The sequence below is a fragment of the Equus przewalskii genome, chromosome 6 (assembly GCF_037783145.1).
Source record: "Equus przewalskii isolate Varuska chromosome 6, EquPr2, whole genome shotgun sequence".
Taxonomy (NCBI): Eukaryota; Metazoa; Chordata; class Mammalia; order Perissodactyla; family Equidae; genus Equus; species Equus przewalskii.
Window position 1 is genome coordinate 60593712 of NC_091836.1, and position 27847 is coordinate 60621558.

Sequence of the window (27847 nt, forward strand, 5' to 3'; positions counted from 1 at the left end):
AATGAAATAGGTACAAAAGAATAAAACATGCACAAGTTACATTCCTCACTGCTAGAGTTTTGATTATTAAATGTAGAAATCAGTGGCAATGTAATTATTATATGACATTACCCTGAGTTAATTTCAGTAGGAACAACATGGGGATTTGACAGTGACATTACCTATAGTCTTTTTTTTCCTTTTTAAAATTACTTTATTTGTAATAAAACTAGTTTTTAAAAATATTGAAGTTTATTTTGCTGTCGTATTATATTATTTTAATGCTACTCTCAATTTATAATTTGAGTTATTTCATAGTCAAAGAAAAAAACATTGATAGTCCATACTATTATTTCTATAAGTTACCATAAAGTGTTAAAAGAATATTGAATTCAATAAATTATTAAGAGATAAATTCATGGTAAAAAGTTCCATATAATATTTGATCAGAATTGGGGGAAAAACTCTTGACATAGAAGAAAAACAGCTACTGTTATTTAGTACAGCTATTTAGTACTTTTTCTAAGTGCCAGACTGCATTATGAGCTTTATATAATTATCTGGGAATGTTTACTGAAGCTGGTGATCTACGTTTTGCTAGAATCTGTAAATTGTGTTCTTTCCACCCTTTTCCCAGGTGTGGTATCTCACTACCCTGTGAGTTTAAGGCATCATCTTATGTATGTTTGGAGGTGAAGTAATTAATGCTCTAAACTGTGAAAGGCTGATAGTTTATTTAAGATTATTTTTTTTGAAAACAATTTGTCACAGCCAGGAGAGGTAGCTTTTTTTTTTTTTTAATAACACAATCTAATATCTCATTGAAAGAAACATGTTTTCATTAGGTGATCTCCTATAATTAGAAATTAAACGTTGGACTGCAACATAAACTGTGTTAAGTTTTATGATTACAAATAGGACAATGATTTTAGAAGAGAAAATTTATCAACCTGTAAGATAGTTAATGAAAGTCTGTGCAGTAAACTATTAAGAATTTTCAAAGACAAATTGACCATGTCGCAAAGGAAGACACTTTTTAAATATGCCAGTTTGAAGAGCAATGTCAATTACACACAGTTTTGATATTTGCTACTTTTGTAAATTTGATAAATATGCATTTCAATGATTTTCAGTCATATTGGTAGTTTCTCTAAGCATTGCCAGTATCCTTTGACTATGTTATTTTGATTAGAGGCTAAAAAATATCAATTTTCCAAAAGAGAAGTTTTCCAAAAACGGAAATGTTAGCTGCCTTTCAGGAGGAAGAGAGATAACATTCTTCTGAATGAAGAAGGAAGGATTTAAATACAAGTGTAGATATGGATGGGTATGTAGGTGTAGAAGCAGAAAGTTGCCTTATAATTTAAGGAGTGAAGCTCATCTGCTAAGAAACAGGAAAAAGGCTGAAGAAGACAAGACTCAAGATCACCTGTCAGTGGTGGAGGCCCCACTGAAGTTGAAGGTCATAAATCTGGTGCAATGATCAATTCTTGAAGTCGTTTGATTTTCTCCAGCAGAAGAGTACCCTAGACACAGAGGTAGAGGGTGCTGATTATAGAACCAATACAGGTTTAGGGTGAACCAACAGAGGTGTATGGAGCTGACAGATATTAAATTTTAGCGTGGGGCTTTTGAGTGTGAATCCTCCTTACTTACCCATCCTCCTCTTATGGGGATCTAAGCTGTATAACCAAAGAAAGCAATAAGTAAATAAATACAGGACTATTAATGTCTGGGTAGAAATCTCTCCCTTTCCCAGGGGTAGAGCTAGAAACAAGGGGAAAAAGGATATAAATCTTGGAGGAGATAATCAAGAGGACATGACCACCTGTTGACCCTCAAGCTGGACCCAGGCAATTGGAGGCTCCTTTACCCCCTTGCCTGTCCTTGAAATGTATGCTCTGCTAACTATTCCCACAGTGGGAGCTGTTCCAAGGACATAGCCTTGAGAAAGTAAGGTGTCATTGAGACTATCTGGACTGAATACATGAATGAACCCAATTAGAGCCTCTATATAAACTTTTAAGATTTTGGTAGGCAGATGCAGAGATCTACGTGTATCTGCCCAAGACCGTCCTACTAAGTAAATTTCCTTGCTTGTTAAGCTTGCCACCTACTGATCTGGAGTGGTCTGCCTCTTTCTTTGGTCTCTCCTTGCTCTTGTAAGGGGGCCAGTTTGTGAACCAACAGTACCCCTCTCCCAATAGTAGTGTACTACAGAGTGGGATTGAGTTAAAATATCATAGGGTAAAGCTATAAAAATGCTTTTTATTACTACCTGTTTGGTGCACTGATATAGTTACTTATTTTTTTGTGAGAGCAAATTTTTATTTAGAATGAGAAATGAAATTACAAGAAATTACAAGTTTTAAAAAGCTGGTGGCCAAGGAAATGCAAAATTTTTGTTAGTTGCATGACATAGCTCTGTTTACTTTTTCCCCTACAATGTTTAGCTGCTTACTTTTTGATCGCCTTTTCATAGGACAATGATTTTGTACTATCATTTTCAATGGAGAGACTAGAAAGATAATTCAGTCTTATCTCTGTGGTTGATCAAAATTTGTTCTTTGTAGGTGATACGTTAGCAAAGTTCCTTTCTGTTTCACACATCATTATTGGCAATATCATATAAATTGTTAGAATTGTTGTCAACTTTGGGAAAGCCTGTCTTGCACTCTTGAATTTTTACTGCTTTTACATATGTGTAAATTAAGGCTGAGAAAAGTTAAGTGACATGCTGAAGACTACACAGCTGGCATTGAATGAAGCCATAGTTTAAACTCAAGCCTAATTCCTAAGTTTATAATTTATAGTACTTCTCCCAATCTATTTTTATTGTTGAGGTTCTTGTTTTTTTGTTTTATTGCAAGTAGCTAGGTTTCTTGATATTCGAGTCCTTTCTTTTGAGGAGAAGCCTGATTTTGATATATAAATTATTTTAAGACTTAAGTGCTGACATTAAAAGTAAAGAAGATTCTAGTGTGTTTGCCACCAAAAGTGTTCTTTTATGGGAAAAACCACCCACTCTAGTATTTTAAGCTTTTAATAACATAATAACATGGGTCTTGTTTTTCTCTTAATTCACAGCATTCCCTAACCTCTGCTTGCATGAATGTCATCTCCCAGTATTTTACATGTTTATTTTTTTCGTTATATTTTCAAAAGTATATTGAATGCAACTTGGCAAAGTAGCTACAGTGCACATAGTAACTTAAGGATTAAAACTTGCCATCCTGTTTCAAAATTCTTTTTTCTCCTGTGAGCATTTCATTCTTCTATATTTGAAGATTTTGATTTTATCAGCTAGGTTTTTACTTGTGCCTATTGTTTGTTATTTAAAGCAATTGCACTGATAATTTTCAAATTATCAGGTGACAAGATCTGGCTATTTCTTGTTATTATTATGTGCTTTGACTTAGAACATTAAAAACAATGAGAACATTTAGGGTTTTGAACATACTTTTTATATGTCAGAAAATGGTTGTTAAATGGCTCTTTCTAACTTTATGTGGTTTTCCCATGCAATATCTCCGCCATGGCTGCTTCAGGGGAGGTAAAATTCTTAAGTATTGTCTATTAGGGTCCAAAAGTGCATCTCCTGAGAAAGGAGGAGAGAGAGACAGAGAAAAAAAGAGAGAGAGCGAGAGAGAGAGAGAGAGAGAGACGCGCGTGAACCAGGTAGAAGCTCTGTCTCCTTTTAAGACTAAGCCTTGGAAGTAATATAGCATCACTTCAGCCATACTCTATTAATTGTGACAAGTCACAAAGGGCTGTTGGGGTTCAAGAGAAGGGGAGACAGACTCTCCTTTTTAATAGGGGTGGCAAGGTTCTACAATACGTGCGGAACAGGAAATGTTGCAACTATTTTTGGAAAATATAATTTTCTATAAAAATACTATCTCTGAAGGCAAGTGAAAGACCTAATTTTTGCACCCTGATAAAGGGAAGATACTTAATATTTATAAAAGAGCTTCTATGAACTTATCACTTTGTATGAATGACCTTATTTACTGCTTACAACAATTCTCTTCTCTTTACAAATGATGAAACAGGCTGTAAGGAGTCATGAAATTTGTCTAAGGCCACAATTTCTTGAAAGTCAGAGTCAGAATTCACGTGTTTTCTGACTCCCAAACTTATTACTATTATTATTATTTTTGCTCACTTTAGCAAGCAAGAGTTATGGTCAAAAAATACTCATCTGATACTTCATCAACTTAAGTTCTTATTAACCAGAATACTCTTCTTTCTGTAGTATTTCTATATTACATATCCATAATGATGTATCTAATGTATCTGTTTAATCAGCACAGAAATATTTCCCTGTTTTCATTACCACTTTAGTGGTAAATGCAATTTATTGCTTAGTATAATAATTATAATACCAATTACATTGAATTATAATGATCTGTTTATATATCTAACTCCTTGATCAGGTGTGGTTTTCTTGAAACCGGGAAAGTGTCTAACTCATACAAGGGTCCCTACAACCTAGAATAGTAAAGAACTCTCATAGTAGTAAACGTTTGTTGAAGGAATAAATTGAGCTATTAGGAATACATGACAGATTCTTTTGTTTGCCAGGTTATTTGATTAACCAGAAAACTCTACTCCCTGTCTGTAGTCGAAAAATTTATATAAATGGAGGGGTCTTGTAAGGATATGGAATTTTTTTTAAGTATTTTTACGTAGTGTAAAACAGACTTGAACTGCAGTAAATGAGATCTGTTTGCTTGAAAAATATAAAGACAAGCATTTCTTATAGAGGACAAGTCCTAAGAATAATATAACTCAAACGTCATTTTACCTATGGAGAAACTGAAGCCTGGAGAGATTATGTTGGTATAATTTAAGGCCACACAGCTAGTTAAAGTCCAAGAAAGTATTCACACCTATATTTACTTGTTCTTTCACTCTTTCTAATTCATTCTTGATTGAATGTGAAATGGGTTGCTAGGAAGATCAAATATTTTTGTCAGTTTTGGAAGATTATGTTTTTTATTTGGGTTATCTCTCTATGTGGAGGCAAAGACTTAGATTACACCCTGAGATATTATTCAAACCTTTATATTTGATGATTTAATGAAATAGTTCTCTATAGAGAAAAATCGAAAGAAGAATAAATGGAGAGTCACAATTTTGGCATTTACTAGCTCTTTTTCAATTAGCAAGGCATTAAATGTTTCTGAGTCTCTATTTCTTTATTGCAGAATTAGGTAGTTTGGTGGTTCTCACTTGGGGAATTACAAACCTGTGCTATTGTTTTGAAATGTGTATATGGGGGGCATAGTTTTTGTTTTCATCATGACTGAGGATAGTACTGGCAATTAATGGATAAAACTCAGGGAATAAAATATCCTTCAAATGCGTGGCACTGACACACACAATGAAACGTTTTCTTGACTGAAATGCCAATAGTGCTTATGTTGGGAATCAGTGGAATCTTTTTCTAATTCTGAAAGTAAATTTTCTAATTGTAGAACTTCATCAGGCAAACTGCTTAAGAAATGTCTCTTAGTCTCAACACATGACTAAAAGGTGAAAGGAAGATTATTTTTTTTGCCTTGGGAAAAAAAGCAATTAACGTCTTTTTTATTTTCTTTAAATGTGATTTGAAATTATCTTGCGAGTGTTTTAATTTTAAGGAAGCCCTTAAGTGAATCCACTTGACTCAGTGTTGGACCTTTGCAGAGTTCAATGTACTCTCCCTTTAGACAATGCAGATGGGAGAGAGAGAGAGAGAGAAATAATGATAGAAGAAAAGGTTTAAAAGGTGTGGCATGGAGCTGCCTTATCAGCCCATTAGGATGTTTTACGGAAAGGACAATCCAAGGACATGTGTATCTCTTAATCATATATAAATTGGGTTGGGACTTGTGCTTAATGGAATTGGTTTTGAACTCTGAGTACATCTTTCAGAAGACCGAGCAAGCTGTGCTATTTATGGTCTTTGGGTGGTAAGGATGCTGACACATCCTTTTATTGCTAGAACTTAAAATAAATATATCATCATGGTGTCTTTATTCCTCTTGGGTGCAGATTGGAAAGTGCTTTTACTGTGTCTTTGTAAGAGAGAAATACATCATTCTCCTGTATTAAGCAAAGGCATATAATAATCTTATCAGTTACTATTATGATATAGAAACTGTAGTCTAAATCTTCATTTTACTGATAATCACATTTCTAAGTTTTCAAATATGTTTCAGTTTGCATTTATCTTTGTTTCATATGTTTTTGCCCTGTTGCCTCAAAGGTTAAGTATTTTTGCCTTTAACTACTCTAGATGGTACTTCTTCTTGCTTACCTTGCTGAGAATAATGCTAGATTCACAGTCAGAATCCTTTGAGTTGAATTAATTCAAGAAATCACAAGGATTCTTTGGGAAACCTACCTTTGTGTGGGAACTATGGCAGAGCAGAGATGGACTTGAATTTTTTGGTTTGGTCCCTTGCTAGCTACGTGACCCTAGGGAAGATAGAATTTTGTAAGCAATAGATTCTGATATGTCAGTTTCCCTAAGTAGTGTGAACTCTAATTTACTGTATTTGTGGAACTAAATGGTGAAAGCCACTATCTTTTGAGTTCTGAACCTTTAAAATATGTTTTACTTTTAAAATAAGTTTGTTAATATTTTTATGAGTGGAATTGACGTACATCCTAAAAACATTAGTGATCAACAATAAAATGTTTTAAAACAGAAATTAATGGCTTGGTGTTGTTAAGAGCAGAAGAAAAGTTTTCTATATTAAATTTATATGAGTGATGACTTCTAATGTTTAAAATCCAAATCTTTCCAGTTTACGTAGCTTCTCATTTTTCTTCTTTTTTATCTGAATCCTGCACTTGGCCTATAATACATGAAGATGTTCTGCCAGAGAATTATTCTAATACTGTTGCTGATAAAAATATTTATGGGTTGTTTCTATACAAAAGTCCTAAAGATCATTGGAAGCAATTTGTTTTAGCACCCCAATCCATAAATGATTGATTGCATTTATTTTATTTCTTATGGCTTTTGATTTGATTTTTTACTGGAATTTTTATTTGGTATCATTGCATTCTATTTTCATTTTTACATTTCCTTGAGGAAGAATAGAGGTTTCTCTCCTTCAAGCTACTTACAATGGGTCTCTAGAAACCCATAGGTCTTACATAAGCATTCATAAGGCAAAAAGTTGGTTTCATCCATTCTTTCCTTACCATGACCTTCAAAACCCAACATAATTTTGCCTCTACCTTTCCTTCTAGCTTTATCTTCTCCAACTCTCCACTTAGAGTCCTATGTTTTGGTTCCACAGGCCTATTCCTGCCTTTGGGCTTTTGTGTTTGTCATCTTTTCTTTCTGGAATGCTCTGTCCATAGATTTTCATAGGACTGACTCCTTCTTATCCTTCAGATCCCAGCTCAAATGTCACCTCCATAGAGAAGTTTTTCCTAACCCTTGAACTGGAAATAAACTGTTCCATCAGTCACTCTATAATGCCATCCTCTTTTATTTCACTGTAGCATTAATCAGTATTAGAAATGTTCTTGTTCACTTGTTTAGCTATTGTTGTTGTTGTTTGTCAGCCTCCCTTCCACCTAGAAGGTAAATTTGATGGGAATAGTGTTGCTCACCACAGAAACCATAAGACATAGAAAAATGCTGGCATATAGCACACCTCAATAAATATTTATTCATTGAATGAAGGAGTTAGGTTATCTTGTAGTGAAAACTAATAGTGTCCATAGTTTCTTTCATTTAAAATGAATATACTATTACTCTTAGAAGGAAGCCTGGAAGACATCTTATTCAAATTTTGATTTTACAAATATAGAAACTGAGGTCCATAGAGGTAGAGTTATTTGATTTCATATGTCTAGACAGTGAGAATCAAGGATGGATTCAGAGTCCACAAGCAATTATCCATGACTCTAAAATCTAAAACCTCTGAAAAATCAAAAGCTTTGTGTTAACTTTGGCATAAAAACTCATTTGGTAGAAAAAACCCAACATAAACTAATATAAGGCTATTTATGTTTTTTTATAAATTCTACTTAGTGTGACTATTCATATATTTCATTACAGAAATACAAATGCATTTGATTACAGGCTTCTGCCTCGGATCCTGCTGGGGCTATTATGTAATACCTGGTATGTACACTGTGTAACTTTTCTAAAATTCACACATTTCTGAATTCCAAAGCACAACAGACCCTAAGGATTTCCAATAAGGTAGGATGGGCTTATATTTCTATCATATGCCCTTTCTCATTGAGAAATTAGGAGACTAAGATTAATTTAGCCACACAAGAGAGTAAAGAAAATATTTTGTCTAATAACCTTATATTGCAGGTGAGAAAACTGGGAGATTAAGTGAGTTATATAAAACTACATTGTTAGAAAGCCACAGAGCACCAAATCTCTAACTCTTACTCTAGAAAACTTTCTATCAAATCATAAACAGAAAAGGACATTAAAGAATGCCATACTTCATTCTTTTTTCTGGATCATTTCACTTAGGTCATCCTGGTAACCTTTACAACTACCTGAAGTAGGTACTAATATTATCTTCATATTTAGGTGAGGTTCTTTAGAAGTTACGTAATTTATCCAAGGTTACAAAGGCATAAATAGCACATTAGGAATTTGGACTTAGAGCAGTCTGGTTCTAAAAACTGTAGTTTCAACCACGGCTTCTAGTACATGAAATTTTTGTAGCAATAAGATCATCATATGATTCCTTGAATCATTTATGTACTGTAAGTCCTTTTCTTTTTTTTAATTGGTGAGGAAGATTCACTCCGAGCTAACATCTGTTGCCAATCTTCCTCTTTTTTGCTTGACGAAGATGAGCCCTGAGCTAACATCCCTGCTAGTTTTCTTCTGTTTTGTATGTGGGTCACCACCACAGCATGGCTTGACCAGTGGTGTAGGTCCACGTCTGGGATCCAAACCTGGGTTGCTGAAGTAGAGCATGCTGGATTCAGCTACTATGCCATGGGACCAGCCTGTATAAATCCTTTTCTTAATTGTTGAAAATAAATCAAGTTAAGGTCTCAAAAAATAGACAGGTATTTAAAATCCTGTAGAGGTGGACCACTTTTTTCTACTGAAATGCTAGGATTTCAAGATTATTTGCTGAGGTCCCACACTTGTTATATGATAGTAAATGAAGAATATTTAGACATTCCAAATATACTAATTATCCATCTACTCTATAAGATCAGAGGTTACCAACAGCAAAAATCAGTTGTTGAACAAAAGAAGATAGCACTGTTTCTGAAACTGTGAACCTGTCACAAAGGAAAAATAATTCACCTGGAACTCCAAGATTTGAGCTAAATACTTTTTGTATTACTTAAATATGCAGAAGATTAAACTGTTTAAGTTGCATGTGCTAATAGTTCCTGTACAACTATTCAATTGAAACAGATTTACAACTTAAATACCATCAAAACTACAAAAAATGCAACCCAAATTAAAGTAATTAATTTAATATAACAAATGATGTTGGTTGGAATTAAGTCACTGTCTTGCAGTATCCATATGGTAATAATTGCTTTGGCATGGCATATTACTGTGTGCTATATAAGGGCTCAGTTTTTCTAGAATTTTTCTGTATTGTTTGTATTGTATTTAAACAACTGTGAAATGTTATTTCATATAGTGATCCTTGAGGTCATTTGGCCTTCATTTGGTTTGAATGCATCTCTACATAGTAAGTCCTCCTCTGTTCTTTTCTTATTATCACAGGTCAATTAAAGTAGCACTATTTGGTATCCATGTGGTTGTAAACACAAACACCAATGTGGACACTAAAATCTCAATACCACAGTCACTAAAAAGGTGTTCATCCAGGTGAACCAGCATATAATTCTATTGGTCCTTTAGATTATCATCAAAAGGAAAACACCTAATTAAAAATCAGTTATGATGGAGAAATTGTGGACTTTCACAGATCCCCAAGAGTCTAAGGACCCTAATTTGAGAAACACTAGACTTGCATATCATTTTATTGGTTTATCTTTAAAGCATTAATCATTGTTTCCACTTTCTGTTTCAACTCTCAAAGCTTGATTTATTATTTTTTCTGAATAGGATATTTCTGCTGTGGGCTTTGCCATTTTTGCAGTATCTTTCTTTAAGGCAATCCAAAGTTTCTTCCACAAAGATTTGAAAAGTTTCTTTGGATTATGTAGCCAAACCAGAGCACGATTTCCATGACTTACTTATCAAGGGTAGAAAATGGCAGCATCTCAAAAGGAGATTGCAGGTATTTGGGGGTTTGAGAAATTTAAAAAAGCACTGTTGCCTGGGCTATACCAAAAATTTATGACTTAATTTGTCTCAGGTGGAGTAAATGATATCACTATTTTAAAAGGTCTTCAGGTAGGGGCTGGCCCCGTGGCTGAGTGGTTAAGTTCGTGCGCTCCGCTGCAGGCGGCCCAGTGTTTCGTTGGTTCGAATCCTGGGCGCAGACATGGCACTGCTCATCAAACCACGCTGAGGCAGCGTCCCATATGCCACAACTAGAAGGACCCACAATGAAGAATATACAACTATGTACCAGGGGGCTTTGGGGAGAAAAAGGAAAAAAATAAAATCTTAAAAAAAAAAAAAGGCTTAAAAAAAAAAAAGGTCTTCAGGTAATACTAATGGGTAAACTGTGGTTGAAAATCACTGAGAGCTGAAGGAAAACCATCCATATCACTTCTGTTCTATATAATTCTATGATGGCATCCAACATCTAAGAATTAGATCTAAGTTCCATAGCATGGGCTTTACACCTCTCTAAAACCTAAGCACTGCCTACATCCTGATCATTACATCCTAATATTTCTTTTCTGGGTTGCCTCTCTAAGATTTGGATGTATATGTTAATAGAATTTATTCAAGCTCTCAAAAGTTCTTTGTATAACTAACGGTTTGTGATGGGTGGGCAAACCCATGTTTGCCCACCTCTTCCTGTACCCATGGCAATTATTGCTAAAGATACCTGGGATTTTTTTCTATTAAACCAGATTTGTGTCGAAATTATTCTCAATGCAGTGCTCCAGACAGCCAATAGTAGGTGAGAGATGTTGGTTCATAAAATTTATGTATTTGCATTCCATGACTTAAGATATTCTTTGTAATAATGATGAAGCTATGTTCTCAGATGGGATTAGAATCAGCATGCTTAATTCATTCCTCCATATATTTGACCCTTTTCAGGACCATATTGGTGAAACCAAGTCCTTCCTCCCTAGGAAGGAGAATGAAGCTAGGATTTTCATATTTTTAATCATCAAATGTATAGAAGAAAGTTGAAAACCTTCTAACCAACCTGAGGCTAAATCTGAAGTAGTTAGAATTCTCAGGTAATTCTTAGAGGTAAATTTACTTATTCTACAAATATGTATTAAGCGCATACCATATGCCAGATCGTGTAAAAAAGAGGTGTTCACATCCCTTAGTTCATTAAAGAAGAAACATGTGATACAAGTATCATTATTTTCTATTTATAGATTAGGAAACTGAGATTCAGAAATATTAATGGACTTGTCCAGTATTGCCAAATTATTAAATTGGTGAGCCAGGATTCAAATAAGTCCCTAAAACTCCCAAGTCAGTATTTCTACTACTTCATTCATTCAACTAGTATTTATTGGGAGAGTACGTTAGTGGATTAAATACCAAAAAGACTTCTAAGCTTTCTGGACTTAGTGATAAAACTTAGCCCTTATGGTATTATCGTGAGGATCAAATGAGCAAAGGAACAAACATGTTTTGAAAAAAATTAAAATATTCTATAAATGTGTGTTATTGGTAGGATTATGATAAATGTACACCCTTAGCCTGATGTGTATTGCCAACTTTTAATTTTTAACAGTACATTCCTCCAAGCACTCTAGAAAGGAAGGTGGGCAGACAGAACCTACTGGGTAACATTAAAGGAATGCACAGGCTGTGTTAGAAATAGAGGACATGATACTCAGTTCTCAGGAATAAGATCTCAAGAGGTAAATCTGAAATTTGTTTAAATTATGGATGCTTTACAAAAAGCCTACCAACATGCATTGATTCAGGGGTCCCCTTAGGAATAGGATGCAGATCTGCCATGTTTCCCAAGACATCTTGTTATCTTTATATGTTTGCAAAGTTTATCGCTCTGTTACCTAAGTGCTTAGGCAAACACTCATTTTTCAGCTCCAGGCAAGAGTTTCCTTTTTATAGACATGAAATATCCAGTCATGTAAACTCTGGAATGTTAAACTGAAACCATACTCCTGCCAATAACCAATTTGATGCCGAGAACCTTTCATAATATGAAGACTCTAGCTCTTCCGTTAACCAATCACTCAGGCTGTTTTGAAACTTTTAATGATAACTAAAACAAACAAACAGAAACAAAACACCCCACAGTGAATCTTATTAAGTGAAATATTTTCTAAATTGTTATTTCCATGTTTTTGTTAATCATCTGGTAGGAATACGAGACTATTGCTCATTCTTATTATATGAATGTCCAAACTCTATCAGAAAACCCAAGTCTTATCTCAAGGTATGTTTATTTCTCATTTTGCAAAGGATGTTTAAAGTTTATATAAGACCAGATATATGTCTTTTTGAGCATGGGGCAAGTCATATTTATAGCATGTAATGTGTAGGGAATTTGCCATTTTGATATTTTTAGGTGAATAAATCTAAGCAGAGAATAAAAACAATTAAAATATCTTCCTTGAGATCTCTATGATAAATGGTACGGGTGTATCTGCCCAGCAACCTTATCATGAGGGTTGCCCTCTCGCCCACAGAAATGGCAGATGTGTTTCTACTATGTGCTGTGGGACCACTATAATTGATTTGTCCAACAGTGATCAGACAGAATCTGAGCCAACCAGTTTCTCTTTCCCTGATGTTTCGATTGGGACAAAGGGATAGTCAATTCAAGCTCTGATTTGGATGGGAAACTGAGCTGATGCAAGAACTCTGCCCTCTCACTCCAAACACATAGAAATTCTAAAAAAAAAAAAAAAAAAAAAAAAAAAAAATTAATGTAATCATGATAACAATAAGTTTAAAGAAATAAAAGTAAAATCTTCAGTTGGCAAAAATAAAGAGAATCCAACTCTGAGTAGAAAGTGAAATTGGGATAACATCAGATATATACCTCAAGAACTCAGGCTTAATGCCTCACAGAGATGATACATGAGGCCAAAAGCCCATAGATAGTGGGCAACTGGAACTGGACTCTGTATAAAACATAGAAAATTCCATATGATCTGGGGAGCCACCATGAAAATAGGCTGATAATTCCAGTCTTGGAAGACGTAAAAAGACATACCTGATGTGCCTTTTCAGATTCTCTTGGTACCATTGTTTTGGATCTTCAACAACCATGATACCACCATTAAGAATGAGAACCCTAGATTTATCTTTCTGCAGATAAATTCAGAGACAAAAATTATAACATACACATTAATCTAGTATGATAGGTAATCAGAATAAGCAGCAAATATGAGAAATCATATGAGAGGAAATAGGAATAATAGAATGATCTGAGAGAAATTTTAAAATAAATACCTTTAAAATTTTAAAAGCTTGTTTGTGCTCCCCACTCACCAAGCCACATACCCCCCTAAATTAGTGATTGACAGAGGAGCATCTGGACTTGGGAGATGCTGTGTAAGTGCTTGTTGTCTGAGAAGCTTAATGTACTTTGCAGAACCTCTCTGCCACCCAGTCCTTGGCTCACAGCACTCTGTGAACAGTAGATGCCATCTGAAAGATGCTGTTGATCATCATGATGGAGCCTGGGGCAAGACTGGCTAGCTCATAGTCTTAACAGGGACAGGCACTCAGAGAACCACATGGCTGACATTAAAGTGAATAGAAAGTAGGTGGTGATAGCTTTGTGGCGACACAGCTGGGCAGGAAGGTCGTGACCGGCTGAGACCCCTTTCCTACCCAGATACTGATGTTATATTGATGTGTTTCTTCCTCAATAACTTTGGTAGTATTGAAACCCTCCCAGAAAAAAGGAACATGGAAGGCAAGCATTTCTGTCCCAATGTGCACATCATCCTAGTTGGGAACAAGAATGATCTTCTGAAGGATGAGTGCATGAGGCAGGAGCTAGCCAAGATGAAGCAAGAGCCAATGAGACCTGATAAGTGCCTAGAGATATGACAAACCAGATCAGCACTTTTAGGTGCATGGAATGTTCAGAAAAACCAAAGATTGAGTGAGAGGATTTTTTGAAATGGCCACAAGAATGGTTTTCCAAGTCAGCTATGGAAAGAAAAATACTGGGTGCCTTGTTTTATGAAACTTTACTGTAAACGGAGCCCTCATATAGTTAATTTTTGATGTGCTGTTTATTAATCTTAGTTTGTGGTTACTGGCCTCCTTCATTTATCTATATTATGTGTAAGATTACAAATCAGAAGTCATCTTGCTACTCTATTTAGAAACAAACTATGATTATTGATGTCATCTGTAACCAATCTATCTGCCTCACTAGGGTCCCTCTACTACCACTCTGACATCCCTTCTCAGCACTGCCACTTGGCCAGGCGTCAGTTCAAAGAATTTCTTGATTTCTTACTCCTTTTTAGAAAGATGAAATGCTGATAACTTTTGTGAATTAGGCTGTAACTACTTTATAAATAACATATTTTGCTTATCATTTATCAACTACAAGGCACTCTGGTGAATTATTACTTCAGAACTTTCCTCCTGATCAGATTTCACTGGTCATGTAATTTGTGGAAATGTGTAAAGCCTGAAAGGCCCAACCAAGCCCATGTCACTTTAGCTAAGGTAGAGGTGTGGTTTCGTGTTAGTTACCTTATATTTACTGTGTAATTAGTGCCCCTTAGTGTATGTTACCAACAATAAATATATCTACCCCAGACTGGATGTAGTGGTTTTGTAAAATTAAATTTAATACTGATATTTGTCATCTCTGTAGCAAATTATAAAAAGAAGAGTAGGCCAACTTGGGCTAGCAATAAAAAAAATCCAGTCATTGAAAATAAACAAATAAATGCACCCTCTACTGGTTAGTTAAATAGTAGATAGGTCTTAATAATTAGTAAATTAAAAGATAGATGTGAGTCACTCAGAATGTAGTACAAGAGACTGATAGAAAATGTAAGGGAGAAGTTAAGAGACATAGGCGATAGAAGGAGAAACAGTGGCTTGAGTATAAATAGAGTACAGAGGAGAGAATAGAGAAGAGGAGAAAGAAGTGACAATTTTGAAGGAGAATGTGTCTGAGAATTTTCCAGAAGAAAGACAGGATTTAATCTTTAGATTATAAAGTACACCAAGTCCCCAGCAAAAAATAAGTAAAAACATACCTACAGCCAGGCACATCATAATGAAACTGCAAAAGGTAAAGAATAAAGAAAATCTTAAAAGTGGAAAGAAAAAAGAAACTATCCACAAAGGAACAGAAGCAGGCTTCCTGACAAGAACAGTAGACACCAAGAGATGACCAGTCAGGTTGAGCCAGTCAGTAGAAAGGAGATTAAACCTTGGAGTAAAAACAAATTTATCTTCTTCTTGTCGTGGGCATAGAGTAAAAGAGCACGTCACTCAGCAGAGACAAAGAATGAAGCAAGCACCTCTGTGCAAAATCAGAGGTGGCAGATCAGGACAGAGAACAGCTTGTATTCTTAACGATTTCCCAGAACCTGGCTCCATCCCTTGAAAGACCTACCTGTCCTTGGCTTCCATAAAATAATCCATAAACTTCCAATAAAACCTACCCCTTTAAAAAAATTTTGCTTAAGTTACTTTAAGTTGAGCTCTGTTATTTACTAATATTAACTAAGACAATCTCTCAAATGTTCCAAGAGTTAAAACAAAAATTCCAATTCATATAGTATTTATTGAGTATCTATCTATATGCAAGTCTATGTATTTCAAGGTGGTGGTGGTGGTCGTGATTGAAGTGGCAACAAGGAGGTAAATGAGGCCATGTGCATGCAGTTAAGTAATTCACAATCCAGTGCAGAGAGACAACTATGTAGATACTGACTTTAATTCCTGACAAGGTTAAAATCTTAGTAAGAGCTAAGCTGAACTCCGTTGATTGATTTACCCATCCTCATAGCAACAGCTGAGGTTTAGAGTGTTGAACTGACTTCTCCGATATCACACAGGTTAGGAAAGGTAGAGCTGGGATTTTAACACAGGGTTGTCTGACTCTAAAATCTGCAGACTTACCCTGCCTAATACCGATAATAATATCTATCATTTATGTGCCAGGGGCTCAGTAATTTTACACATATTATCTCATTTCATCTTTACCCTGTGTATGATACTGACATTAATAACTCTATTTATAGAAGAAGAAAATAAAGTTTAGCATTCTTAAGTAAATTGCCTGTGGTCATGCAGTTAGCAGATGGTGAAACCACAATTCAAATTGGGATGAAGTGAGGATGGTACTCATTCTCTTCTCACACACACCTTACCACAGGTCTCTCAATGCTCACTGGTATGGGATTCCTAGAAGAGAATCTTCTCTTCTGAAAACTCCAGATGAGAAGAATCAATCTCTATGCTTGCATGTACCCTACGACTTCAGCGGACACATATTAAGCTCCTTAAGAATTTTCTCACCAATGTTGTCTCCACTGATAGCATGAGAGAGACCAGAGGTTCTGCTGCTCAGAAAGCTTACAGCCAGGGAACACAAGGCAGGTTCGTTCTTTATGAACGGCCAATTTGAGTGATTCCATGGTAGCCTCCATTCTTGGCTGTGGAGAGGGGAAAGTGCTCCCTCCTCTCCCCTAAGGCCAGGGTTCGCAATAGCTTCTTGCTGGAAATGCTACACTCCTTGATTATCTTCCCCTACTCCCCCACCCAGGCTCTTCCTATTTAACTGTTACGTGATGGTGGTGCTGGTGTGTACCTAGGTCTAGGGGAGCAGCATCTCTCTGCCACGAGGCATACAGGCATCTGTCTTAACTACAGGTAGCTAGTTGGCGGCTCTACAAACTTGAAGTGTGGTGTATTTAGCACCATTTTTCCTTACCTTTGGTAATGAAGCAAGATTCTAGAGCCATAGGAAAGGTCCTATGCAATGCACCAATTCGGTTATGATGAAATGATGCTCAAACTGTGCCTCATAAACTTTAAAATAGTGGCTATATGAGGAAGTAGTAGAGATTTGTAGGGCTGGAAGCAGGGAAAGTAAGGCTCACTTTTGTTGTGGGGCTAAGAGAAGCTAACCTGGCCTGCATATTGTTCAATCCCAAACCTATCCCAAAATTTGACTGAAAGAGCCAAAGTTTTCATCATTGGATTTTGTCATACTAGTCCCTTGATGGGACTCTGAAGGTCAGTTTTCAAACAAAAATTGTTCCACGGAGCCCTATGGTTTAAATAAGCTGCCCTCAGGAGATACTACAGAGAGGTATGGAAGGGAGCTAAAACCTACTTTAACCATAGCTTCTTCTTATTTTACTAATCTATTTATTTAACAAATGTTTATTAAACAGTTACTGCATCTCAGGCTAGAATCTGGGGATATATTTGCAAACAAGAGTTGGCTCATGAAGTTTATTGTCTAATGGAGGAAACAAACATTTATCAAATAGTCACACTAGGGGCCTGCCCCATGGCCAAGTGGTTAAGTTCACAAGCTCTGCTTCGGCAGCCCAGGGCTTCACCGGTTTGGTTAGAATGTCCAACTATGTACTGGGGGCTTTGGGGAGAAGAAGAAGAAAAAAAGAAGAAGAAGATTGGCAACAGATGTTAGCTTAAGTGCCACACTTAAAAAATTAATAATAATCACATTAGCCAATGCATATAACACATCTAGTTAAGCCCTCTGAAGGAAGGCATACAATTCTTTGAAAGACTATTGAAAAAAATTAACTAGACCTGTGGGTCAGGGAAATATTTCCCAAGAAAGGGATACATCAGTAAGTTCAGAAAAGATGAATGGCTAACTATACAAGGAGACGGTTGAGAGGGAAGAATGAAGGAAGGAGGAGAACATTCCAGATGGAGACAACAGCATGTGCACAGGTCCAATGATAGAAAGGAGAATGGCTTCAAAACTTAGATGTTTGTATGGCTGGAGTGTGAATAATAGGGAAAGAAAGCAATGAGATGAGGCTGGAGAGATGAGTCTACACCAAAAAGGGCTTGCATACCAAGTTAGTTAACTTTGGTTTTATTCTAAGAATAATTTATAGCTATTGAAGCATTTTGAACATCAGAAGAGATACTACAGATTAGCATTTTTAAAATTAAGCCTTATTTGGAGAAAATTGTAGTTTCACATGCAATTGTAAGAAATAATATTGAGAGATTCCATATACTGTTCACTCAGTTTCCCCCAATGGTAACATCTTGTAAATCTATAGTACAGTATTACCACCAGTATGCTGACATTAGTACAGTCAAGATAAAGAACATTTCCATCATGGAAGGATCTCTCAAGTTGACCTTTTATAAGTCATACCTGCTTCCTCTTGTCCGTATCCTGTACTTAATCCCTGGTAACTGCTAAATTTATCTTCATTTCTGTAATCTTGTCATTCTTGGTGCTAGAATTTGCTGAAAGGTATCAAGAGAACAGAATCGCATGTGTAAATTTTTGAGATTGGCTTCTTTCACTTAACATAATTATCTGAGGAGTTATCCAGGTTGTTGCATATATCAATAATTTTTTTTTTTTTTATTGCTGAGTAGTGCTCTATGGCATGGATGTACTGCAGTTTGTTTAACCCTTCACCTGTTAAAGAACATCTGGATTGTTTCCAGTTCTGGCTATTAAGAAAAAGCTGCTATAATTATTCACATACAGGTTTCTATGTGAATATAAATTTTCATTTTTTGGAGATAAATGCCCAGGAGTGCAATTGCTGGGTTGTATAGTAGTTGCATGTTGAGTTTTTAAAGAAACTACCTAAAAACTAAAAATCTAGTTTTTAATGAAACTTTCCAGTTTTTATTTTGGATTCTTATCAGTAATGTTGAGTGATCCAGTTTTCCTGTATCCTCACCAGCATGTAGTTTCACGGATTATTATTTTATCAATCTTAATAAGTATGTAGTGGTATCTCATCGCAGTTTTAATTTGCATTTTCCTAATGGTTAATGATTATCTTTTGTGTGCTTGTTTTCCATCCTTGTATTTCCTTGATGAAGTATCTGGTCAAGTAATTTACCCAGTTTTAAATTGAGGGGTTTTTTTGCTGTTGACTTTGGGGAGTTCTTTATATATTCTGGATATAAGTCCTTTTTTGGATATGTGGTTTGCAAATATCTTCTCCAATTCTGCAGCTTTTCCTTTCATTCTCTTCACAGGTACTTTTGCAGAGCAAAAGTTTTTAATGTTTAAAGAAGTCTAATTTGTCAATTATTTTCTTTTATGGATCATGACTGATGTCAAGTCTAAAAGTTCTTTGCCTAGTCCTGGATCCTGAAGATTTTCTCATATTTTTTCTAGAAGTTTTATAATTCTGGATTTTATATTTAAGTTCATTATCCGTTTTGAGTTAATTTTTGTATAAGGGGTGAGACTTAGGTTGAGGGTTATTTTTTTGCCTATGGATCTCCAGTAGCTCCAGCCCCATTTGTTGAAAAGCTTATTTTTCCCCTTTGAATTCCTTCCTTTACTGGAGTGCTTTTGCACCTTTGCCAAAAATCAATTGGGTATATTGGTGTGGGTCTATTTCTGGGTTTTCTATTCTGTTCCATTGGTCTGTGTATCTATCCCTTCACTAATATCAAACAGTCTTGATTACTCTAGCTGTTTAATAAGTCTTGAAATCAGGCAGACCGATTCCTCCTACTTTATTCTTCTTTTTCCAATTTGTTTTAGCTATTCTAGTTCCTTTGCCTTTTCATATAATTTAAAAAATAATCTTGTCTATATCTACAAAACCAAGAAAATCTTGACGAGATTTTGGTTGTATTTGCATTACACATGTACAGCAATTTGGAGAGATGTACTATCTTGAGTCTTCCAATTATGAGATGTTATGTCTCTTGATTTATTTAGAAATCCTTTGATTTCTTTCCTCGATGCTGTATAGTTTTCAGCATACAGGTTCTATACATATATTCTAGACTGATACCTAAGTATTTCTTTTTCTTCAGCAATTGTAAGTGGTATTATATTAGTAATTTTGGTATCCACATGTTCATTGCTAGTATGTAGAAATCCAGTTGATTTTTGTATGTTTATTTTGTGTCTTATGACCTTGCTGAACTCATTGGTAGTTCTAGGAGTTTTTTTCCTTGGAACTTTCTATGTAGACAATCATTTCATCTACAAATAGGGAGAGTTTTACTTCTCTTTCTGATCTGTATTCTTTTAACTTCATTTTCTTGCCTTTTGCACAGGCTAGAACTTCTGGCACTGTGTTGAATAAGAGTGATGAGTGTAGGCATCCTTCTCTTATTCCCAACCTTAAGGGGAAAGCACTCAGTCTTTTACTACTAAATATAACATCATCTGTAGGTTTTCTGTAGATGCTCTCTATCAAGTTGAAGAATTTCTCCTCTATTCCTACTCTTTGAGAGTTTTTGTCATGAATGGATGTTGAATTTTGTCGAATGCCTTATCTGTATCAATTGACGCGATCACGTGTTTGTTTCTCTTTAGCATGCTAATGTGGTCAGTTACATTGATTGATTTTTTGAGTATTGAATTAGCCTTGCATTCCTGGAATAAGCCCCCCTTGGTCATGGTGTACAGTCATTTTTTTATCTATTGCTTAATTCTATCTGCAAATGTTTTGTTAAGGACTTTAGCATCTATCCAGATTAGCATTGTGAAATATTTGCCTACCTGTGAGTTCCAGGTTGGATGTAGGATCCAGGTAGAAGATTATTGAGGTAGTTCACATGAAATATGATGGTAGCTGGGACTAAAATTAGGATAAGCAACAAGGATATGGAGAAAAGTAATTGACTTGAGAGAGATTATAGGAGAATATGCGAGGACCTGTTGATGGGATTGGATATAGGAGTTGAGGGAGAGACACATGTCAAAGATTACGCCTAGATTTTTAGATTGTTCACGGAATAGATGGAGGTATCATTAACTGTGTTAGAGAACATTAAAGAAATATCAGGTTCTGGCAGAAAAGGTGGATCATGAGTTCAGTATTAGACATGATGTATGTAATGTGCTTTAAGATATCTAAGTAGAGATGTTACACAGGCAGTTAGGACCTCAGAGCAGAGGCCTGTGCTAGGAGTCATTTGAGGTAGTATTGAAGCTGTGTATATTTAAGAAATTCTCTAGGGAGCAATTATAGAGTGAGAAGAGATTGGGGCCAATGTTTAATGGGTGGTTAGACGTAGAAGAGCCTTCAAAGTAGACAGACAGATCAGCGGCCAGAGAAATAAGAGTAAAACCAAGACAGTGTGGCATTGTGGAAGGTACAGATAGAAATGTGAAAAGTATTACCAAAAAGGAAAGGAACTGTCAACAATACAAAATAGTGCTCAGAGGAGAGGTAATATGAGGACTAAACCATCCATTGGATTTGGTGACAGGGAGGCCTAGTGAATTTAATGAGAGTTCTTTGGGTGGAGTGAGGGGGTGGAAGCCTGAATGGAGTGAAAGATGAGTGGGAGGTGAGGAAGTAGAAACAGTGAATATTGAAAACCATTTCAGAGTTTTGGCTGTGAAGGGGAGGAGAGAGGCAGAGCAGCAACTGGGTGAGGATGTGGGAGTCAAGGGAACATCTTTTCTTTTTAAGGTGGAAAAGGCTTATGTATGTTCAAATGTTGCTGTATTGGGCTTCTTTATAAGTTTTCATTTATGGAAAGATTATAAGACTTTTAAAAAATGCCATCCACTATTTTACAGGCAAAACAGAAAATGTGAGTCATCCTACAGAACTTGGGACATTGGATTCTCAGAATTCCAATCAGAGCTCAAAACATCAGAAAGCCTCTTCTAAGCTGGATCTAGATGTTACAGCTGTCATATCCACCCAGTTACAGAGCCAGACCTATTTAAGGTTACTCAGCACTGCTTCCTGGGTCCCTTGTCTTGTTTGGGTTTGGCTGGCTGGCATGACCCACCGTCACAGCTCTCAACCTGAAGGGGATATATGTCTAGTCTTTTATAATATTTTTCAGTTATGCTACATAAATTCTATTTCTTCCTGCACAGATAGTTAATACAATCTAAAGTATGATTTTTTTCTCAAAATATATGTATTCTAGAGACAAATCATAATCTTTTTCAAAGTTCTTAGTTGGTTCATTCTCACAATAATCTGGTAGAGCAGATAAGGCCCATGTCTCACAAATTCAACCAATATGTTATAAATACATATATCCTGGCACTATATTAGATGCTGGTGATAGAGATGCATTAGGCAAAGGTGTGTTCTCCAAAAGCTCATACTCTAGAAGAGGAGCCCCTTATAAACTATGTGGTGAGTGCTGTGAAAGAGCTATGCCCAGAGTCTATGAGAATACAGAGAAGGGGCATGTGCCCCAACTCAGCCAGATGTGGGAAGGCTCAACAGGCAAAAGTGGGAGTATGGGAGAGAGCAAGTACCAAAGTGAGGAATAAACTAGCTTGTGAACTTTAAGGTCTTAGATGCAAATAACTGGAGCAAAAATTGATATACATGGAAACACAGACCACATGGCTGGACAGATAAGCAAAGTCCAAGATGTAGAGAACTTTGGATGCTTTTTTTTAGAAAGTTGGGGTTCATGGCCATATATAGTGGCTGAAAGATTACCAGGTCATGATCAGAATGTACTGACCTCAGATATTCTAACTTTTGCCCAAGTTGTTTTGGTGCTAGAATTGGCTGAAAGGTATCAAGAGTCCTGTTTTAGGTGTGGTTTTCTCATTAGATTCTAGGCGTCTGTGAGAGTCTTGATCTCAGGGGTTAAAGGAGGGTCTTGTCTAGTATGAAAGCTGTCTTATGCTGGCTAAGGGAATGACAGTAAGGGTCTTCTTTAGGGTGAAGTGGTGATAGGTGTGTATGGGGTAAGGAATGTCCCAATGTTTCAAGCTTCAGAAAGAACCTTATAGAGGCAAGAGTGCCCAAAAGTTTTGTGGTTAGAAGATGGGTTTTGTTCTTGGTGAATACCGCCACCAAGGCCATATTAAGTGCTGGGTAGGCTCTAATTAATTTTTGCAGGTTCTACCTTACATCTTATTATATTAATGCTCCATATGAGATGAACTTTTGTTATCTAAAATTTGAAATAATAACTTTCATAAATTTTTAGGAATGAATTATTCATTTTGGCCTTGAGTATTGCACTTGACTGCTCGACATGATGTTATAATTTATAACTGTTTAGTTAAATATTTAGAATTTTCAAATTTGCAGATTTCTTTTTGTAGTTTAAAGCCAATACAAGTCTCCAAAATTTATCTAGATCCTCAAAAACTTCATAAGCTTTCAACACTATGCCTCTGGTCCCAAAAGAATAAAATAGGCCTGTGTGCCAAGAGGGTGAGACCCGTTGCTACATAGGGAAACTAAAGAAGAGATTGGGAATAAGGATCTTTCAAGGTGGCACAAGTATGTTGCACAGCGAGGACCAAAGTCTAATTTTCAAACTTTTCCTTTGGTGTTTCTTTAACTAGAAAGTCATACACTTAAAAGCCCTTTAGAAAGCAGATAATTTCTCAGTACATTTTACTGTTCCTTAGCAAATATATTTTTTCCCTTCCATATGCATCCAAATTTCTGGAGATTTTTACTATCTCAAAGTTTAGGGAGGGAGACTACAGATAAACTCCTCCCCCCATAAGTCAGACTCAATGTTTATATTTGTTATGGCAATTGAATCTTAATTCTGTAGTCTCTACAGAAGAGTATTCAAATGAGGTCCTCTAACATTGAAATTTAAGGTGGGGTTAAACCCTTAACAGATCTTTAACAGGATAAGTTATATAAAACTCCATTATGGAACTCTAGGTACTCTAAATTTATCAGTAATTCCCTGTTAAATACATAGATTACGCATGGCCTATACAAAACCTATGTTAATAGAAACATATTTGAAATGAAGAGAGGTGGGTCACTGTGATCTGTAAACACCTATAGACAAAACCGATGCTATCTTACAAACTTCTATTATCCATATGCTCATGAGAAATGTGTCCCATTTGGTTTTCCTGTTTATTTTAGAAGCAGACTCTCTTGTATGACCTGTTTCCTCACTATCATATGATCTTCTCCCTACCCCTTTTTCAGGGGGTTATAGTTATTCCTATACCAATGGTTACTTTGGCTTCATCAGTGTTGTTTCTAAATGAGTAGATGGATTATCACAGATTTCATTTTTCATTCTTCTCTTTCAGGCACAGATGAGTAGCTGAGTGCCATCTGAGATAGGATAACCTTATCTGTTTTATTTTTTTTATTTTTTTATTTTTTTGAGGAAGATTAGCCCTGAGTTAACTTCTGCCAGTCCTCCTCTTTTTGCTGGGGAAGCCTGGCCTTGAGCTAACAGCCGTGCCCATCTTCCTCTACTTTATACGTGGGATGCCTACCATAGCATGGAGTGCCAAGCAGTGCCATGTCCACACCCGGGATCTGAACCAGCGAACCCCGGGCTGCTGAGAAGCAGAACGTGCGAACTTAACTGCTGCGCCGCAGGGCCGGCCCCCTATAACCTTATCTGTGCTTGAATCTTTTTGACTCGATACTATGTGTTTTGTCCAATTTAAATGGAAAGAGTATTAGGTTTGGAGCTCATTTCTCAGCTTATCACTTATCAGCAGCATAGTCATAGATGGAGTCCTTAAACTTGCTGTGTCTCTGTTTTCTTATATATAAAGGGGAACTAAGACGTTCACATTTGCTTTACAGGGTCGTTGTGAGACTCAAACAAGGTAATAGCTTTGAAAGTGCTTCATAAGCTCTAAAACATTATATAGGAATATAATTTTTGAAAAGTATTAACATTTTCGAAATACTGTTAGCATAGTGTTGTGTTTTGAGAAGGGCAAATTGAATAACTGTTCATTTAGATTTATGAGTTTAAATCAACTCTTTTTTTGTCTATTTTTGTATCTCTCCCCCATTTTTGAATTATAATAATTTCAGCCCCTTTAGATACGAGTGGAGTCCCAGTTTCTAAAGCACTAAGGGTAGGGGGGTCATGTATCAGCCCACAGATGTTTGACCTTTCAGCAAAACAAAAACAAAGTCAGGAAAGAAAAAGAAAGAGTGTATTTATTATCTATTATATATAACACTATATCCATAATTGTATACAAAGAAGATGGCAGACAAATATGACAAGTACTGCCATAATGGGAACATTTTACCTCAAGGAGGAGAGGGTTTTTAAAATTTCAAGAGTCTGTAAACTACATCCGAAGAGCCAAATCTCAAATCTGGCTGCCTGTTTTTGTACATAAAGTTTTATTGGAATGCAGCCACACCTATTTATTTTCACACTAAAACAGCAGATTACAATGGCTCAGTGGCATAGCTGAGGCAGAGACCATATAGTGCACAAAGTCCAAAATATTTGCAGTCTTGTCCTTTATGGAAAAATTTTGCTGACTCCTGCTTTATTCTTTTTATTTTAAATCCATAATTGATCTATGATATATTTATTAGAGGTCAAAAACATCACATATTATTTTTCTTTGTGTTTAATGTTTTAAAATATCTCAACATTGAACATCTATTGAGTGTTTTATCATTTGAACTAGAATAAAAAGATCCAGATTAAGATGAATTAACAAATATCAGGATTTCTAAGGAGACAGGGCATAAATGTATCAGTTAGGATGGTTTTTCAATGGAAAGCTCAACTCAAATTAACTTTAAAGACAAGGAAAATCCTTATCTCAAATACAAGAAGTCCAGAGGTCGGTTGAGTTCCTGCATTAAATCAGAAGCTCAAAGGAGTCATTAACAATGACTACTATCTCTTCTTTTTACCTTCTCTGTGCAGAAAGCTATGGCCTCAGGCTGGGTCCCCTCTTGGTCTCAATATGGCTGCCTGGAGCAATTCAGACAAAATGTTGCCTTGTCCACATCTAGTGGGAGAGAGAGTGACTAAGGGAATAAGAGCCACCCCTTCAATATGATTGAACCATGTTAGAACCCCTGTGCATTCCCAGATCAGCCAGTGTTACCAGGAAAATGTCATGTGCCAATGTGTGGAGCTAGTGGGGTCAGTTTCTCCTGACTTACTTCAAGGACAGGTGGATACTTGAACAAAGTTAGCATTCTACTTAAAAAGAAGAGGCACCGGATAAGCAGCCAGCAGTGTATTTTACATAGTACATTTTAATTGGGTTAGGGAGGAAAGGGGAAGGTTAATGGCTTGGAATTCTCATGGGCTGGATGGAAAATCCTAAGGGGAATGAATGTAAAATGGGAGATGGGTGCTCTAAAAGCAAAATTTTCTTTCCTTATCTACAGAGGGTCAGATTTGGACCCTTTTTAAAATTAAACTCTAATTAAAATTAGAAAATTTGAAGAGTATTGCTGTTAGTAGTAAAAGTTAATTATATATTTGTCTAATAATACATTTGGGTGCCTTTCTAAAAATAAGTAAAATCATAACTTGAAAGGTCAGGGGCAGCTCAATAAATTTGTTAACTGGAAACATACCAGAATGTATCCTTTACTGAATTTTTATCATAGAAAAAAATACGTAAAATAATTTTATAATAATAAATAGAAGATAAGAAACACTTTAACTTTGGCTAGAAGAAAGCCACTAACTTACTCTGGCACTTGATAAAAGGAATATGAGATCTTTTAAAAATGAAATGAAATATATTCCTTGCATCATTTACCTAATCATACATGGAAATATACTATAAAAGGCTGTAGATGAAGCTATACCAGAGATATGGTTTATTATCACAAGTACGTGAGGTTTTGTGTTATGTGTGGCCAATTCAGAGCTGATACACTCAGCCCTGTAGTCACTGCTACAGCATACCTACTGGCAACTGTTTTGATTAGTTTGACTGTTGAATTGGTATTAAATATTTTTATTATCATCACTGCATCCACCCTCAATCCACTCATTCTTTCAGAAAACATGTATCAAGTTCCTGCTTTATCCCATGTAATATATCAGGTTTTTGAGATACAGAGATGAAAAAGAAATCGTCTCAGTCTTCAGCAAGTTTAGAGTGTAGAGAGGAAACATACATATAAGTCAATGCTATATAATGTGACAGTTCTTATAATAGAGCCACATACAAGGATTTAGGAGGATATAGAAGAAGACATGGCTAAGTCAGCCAGATTCAGTCAATGAAAGCTTCACTGAGAGCAGTGTATTTGACCAGCCTTTTAAAGAGTAGGAAAAAGTTTACCTGAAGCTAAGAAAGTGAGGAATGGAAGGGATGGGGTGTTTCAGGTAGAGGGATGGGAATTACAAGTAGTTTGGTAGAGTTGAATAAAAAGATATGAAGATAGAAGTGCTGAAAATGAGGATGGTCAGAAAACTAGGAAATCTGGAGGGGACAGGGATCAATCAGCTGCAGATGCTGGAAGGCCAGGCAAGGAAGACAATTTGAATTTGTCCAAAATCCAGATGATTTGCATATTTTCAGAGGCAGTTTGCTTTGCTGGAAAAATATCAGGGCAGTCAATTATACCTTCTCCTTAATAAGGAATATCAGTTAAAATTGTTTGTCTATGAATAACAAAATTCCTGAAAAAACAGTGGTTTATATAAATGAGAAATTTTTTTCTCACGTAACAAGATATCTGATATAGACAGTTCAAGGCAGATGTGGCAACTCAAGGATGTCATTATGACTCATTTTCCTTGAATATTTCTACTCTGCTAAGCTTATCATTGTTCTGTGTTCCTCATGATCACAAGATGGCTCTGAAGCTCCAAGCATTGCATCCAGGCTCCAGGTTAAAAAAGAAAAAAGCAAAAGGCGCA

The 27847-nt window shown here is 35.9% G+C and overlaps 1 protein-coding gene and 1 pseudogene across 21 annotated transcripts in view; both read left to right on the top strand.

Moving 5' to 3' along the window:
* Nucleotides 1-27847, top strand: part of DLG2 (discs large MAGUK scaffold protein 2) — a 1822408-nt gene that overhangs the window by 469373 nt on the left and 1325188 nt on the right. The gene's annotated exons all lie outside the window — the stretch shown is intronic.
* LOC139084166 (transforming protein RhoA pseudogene) lies at nucleotides 13820-14417 on the top strand (annotated as a pseudogene).